Here is a 3554-nt window from a genome sequence, read left to right as displayed (position 1 = left end):
TGGATATCTCTAGGATGTCATATTCATGAGCATAAAATACTTAAATTTGATGTATTTATTTAGCTTTTTTATACAGAACCCCTATTATACACTACACCAAAATCATACACTTCCTACGGTTTTTTAACTTTCTACAACTTTTATAACGAACCCTAGAAAATAAACAACTTCCGAGAGGCAACTGGTAGCTCTAGGAAATAAACATAACTTCCTACGATATTTAATAAAAGCTGTAGGAAGTTAGCTTTCACATGCTGACCCGTGTGTTCGGTCAAGTGAGCCGCTAACTTCCTAGAGGCGACCATAGGAAGTTAGCATGGGCAGCTAACTTCCTACGACCTCCTCTAGGAAGTTAGTATTTAGTTGCTGATCCACGGGTGTGGTCAAACAAGCCGCTAACTTCCTACGACTGACTCTAGAAAGTTAGCTGTCCATGCTAACTTCCTACGACCACCTCTAGGAAGTTAGGTTTCAGCTTTTGACCAGTCAAACGAAAAGCTAACTTCCTATGGCCTCCTCTAGGAAGTTAGATTTCAGCTTTTGACAAGTCAAACGAAAAGCTAACTTACTACGACCTGCTCTAGGAAGTTATTTAACTTCCTAGAGTATATGTACAAACTCTAGGAAGTTAGGCTTTACTCTAGGAAGTTAAATTTTTTATCTTAAACTCCTACTCAATCTTATCCTCTTCTCATTCTCCTCTCACACCCGTGTCTTCCACCAGGAGGAAGACGTCGCCGCCACCGCCTGCGCGCCCGCCCCGGCCCCGCCCACCGCGCCCGCCACCCGCCTCCGCCAGCCACTCCCTCCGGCTTGGCCGCCTTCGGTCTTGCCCGCCGCCCCCGCCTCCGGCCCCGCCCGCCGGCGTGCTCGATCACGGTGAGCAACAGCAAGCACATGTTCTTGAGTCGTGAAGACCACTATTGCGCTTATGTGTCACATGATGACAGCAGCACTCCAGCTTCTTCAGACAAGAACATCTATACTAACATGCTCTGTGGTTGCAGCCACTTATCACCATACCAAATGTAAGCGCGTCCACTAGCATATATATAGATCAGTCACAACCTCACAATCTTCAAACGATTGAACAGGAAACCATCTAAATTCCAGAGTTGAAGTTAAATTTGACTGTGTTTTTACTTGCAGAAGACTGTCGCTGGAGAGAGTGTTCAGAGGCTGGGAACAAAGAAGGGGGCGTCTTTCTTGGAACTCCAACATGCTAACAACAGACAAGGTAATCATATGATATGCAGACAAAATTTACTCAAACAATAATGCTTGTATGCATGCATGCATCATGTACCATTCCCTGCCATCTTCATTTTGGTTGTATGCATGATTAATTAGGTGACAGGCTGTCAAACTCCCGTACTGTGCTGCCGTGTATTATTGACTGTTTATGCCGTACTCATGGATGCATGTTCAGACCATTGGGCTAGATAGAAAATGTCTCTAAATTGAATGCTTCTAAAGTCGATTAGAAGGCCAAGTTGTAATCTCGTACTGTGCTGCAGTTTGGCACGACTTTTGGGTATGTTAGAATTTTTTGTTAAGTTGTAATCTCGATGATTGTTTCACATTATGGATTTTAACTATACTTATTTTTTTAGAAACATTATAAGAACTTAGGATATGTATTAATTTAAAACGTTGATGTAAATGAGTTCGACAAATTTGTAGCAACTAGCAGAGGCCCAAGGGATACATGTCCCGGTGCCCCCCACCACCTCCCGTTCATTATCCTTGGTCTTCACCTCCACCTACACCTACATCTCCATCTACCGAACATCAGGTATGCAAATTCATCATCATTTACTTGTTGTTAGTTATATTATGATGTAACTCATTTGTACATGTATATTAGACCCCTCCAGCTACCTTGCCGACGCATGAACGAGAAGACGGGTTAGACTTTGTCGAAACCCTCTTCGCTAGTGGAGGTATCGACCAGCACTCGTCACTGTAACCCGATGGTGATCGGCGACCGTTAGCTTCCATGTTATTGTGTTATGATACTTGAGACTTTTATTATGACTATGTATGAGATATTGTCTCTTATTAGTACTGGATGATGAGATGTGTCTTATTATGACTATGGATGGGACTTTTGTGATGTAATTGATGAGACTATGGATTTAAATATTGTTATGTGATTGTGTGTGACATGTTTTATGTGAAAATATGTTGTGTTATATAGTTGTTGATATATTTGTTATGTTGTGGAATGTGGTGTAAAATAAAAATAAACAACATTTGTAATGCTGGTCAAATTAACTTCCTAGAGGCTTATTGGGCCGTAGGAAGTTAGCTAGCTAACTTCCTAGGGGCTACAGTCAGTCGTAGGAAGTTAGCCAGCTAACTTCCTAGGGGCTACAGTTAGCTGTAGGAAGTTAGTCGTAGGAAGTTAGTCGTAGGAAGTTAGTCAGCTGACGGCGTGAAGCTACTAACTTCTGAGAACCTACTAACTTCCGAGAGGCTTCTTTGGTTGTAGGAAGTTAGCTAACTTCCTAGAGGGCTCTAGGAAGTTAAGCTAACTTCCGACAAAAAATTTCTGAGATCCAAACTTCCGGCGGGATGACTTAACTTCCAAGAGTTTAGCTAACTTCCAAGGGTTTAGGCTCTAGGATGTGACATTGATTTCTGTACCATGAGTCATCATATGTGTGAGACTTAATCCTAGCACACATTTGAGACGCACTCGAGTTTGCCCTTAAATCCAGGTGTGATGGTCCGGGTGTCTAATGTGCTTGTATCAAATGTCAAAGGACCCAAGACCGTTTGGAAACCTAAATGTAAAACATAATTGTGTTGTAGGTTTATGCATCCGGAGGATTAAGCTAGATAATCGATAGTGGATGCACAAACCATGTGACAGGGGAGAAGAGGATGTTCCACTCCTATGAAAGAAATGAGGATTCCCAAAATGCAACTACATTTAGGGATGTGAATCAAGGTATGGTAAGAGGTTTGGATAAAATTGCTATATCTCCTGATCATTCCATTTCTAATGTATTCCTTATAGATTCTTTAGATTATATCCTGCTCTCTATATCTCAATTATGTAGCAAGGGCTATAACTGTCTGTTTACTAATGTTGGTGTTACCAGTTTTAGAAGAAGTGATGATTCAATTGCTTTTAAGGGAGTGTTAAAGGCAAAGCTATATTTAGTTGATTTTTCAAAAGTTAATGATGAACTTGAAACTTTCTTAATTGCTAAAACCAGTACGGGTTGGCTCTGCCATCGCCAGCTTGCCCCTGTTGGGATGAAGAATCTTCATAAGCTTCTAAAAGGGGAGTACATTTTAGGACTAACAAATGTTCATTTTGAGAATGACGAGACTTATAGTGTGTGCCATGCAGGGAAGCAAGTTGGAGTTTATCATCCACACATGAACATAATGATGATAGAACGACCACTCAGCCTGCTCCGCATGGATCTATTCGGCCTGATCGCTTTCATAAGCATCAGTGAGAGTAAGTACTGTTTAGTCATTGTGGGTGATTATTCTTGCTTCACTTGGGTGTTATTTTTGTAGGAAAAATCAGAAAC

General features: G+C 41.5%; 1 long non-coding RNA gene across 1 annotated transcript; it reads left to right on the top strand.

Moving 5' to 3' along the window:
* The first annotated feature begins 1719 nt into the window (after positions 1–1719).
* Positions 1720–2078, top strand: LOC109945554 (uncharacterized). The gene is made up of 2 exons (XR_002268778.1): positions 1720–1795; positions 1868–2078. It is a non-coding gene; the product is annotated as an uncharacterized lncRNA (long non-coding RNA).
* Positions 2079–3554: the final 1476 nt, after the last annotated feature.

The sequence above is a fragment of the Zea mays genome, chromosome 4 (assembly GCF_902167145.1).
Source record: "Zea mays cultivar B73 chromosome 4, Zm-B73-REFERENCE-NAM-5.0, whole genome shotgun sequence".
NCBI lineage: Eukaryota > Viridiplantae > Streptophyta > Magnoliopsida > Poales > Poaceae > Zea > Zea mays.
This window is presented reverse-complemented; position numbering and strand designations above follow the sequence as displayed.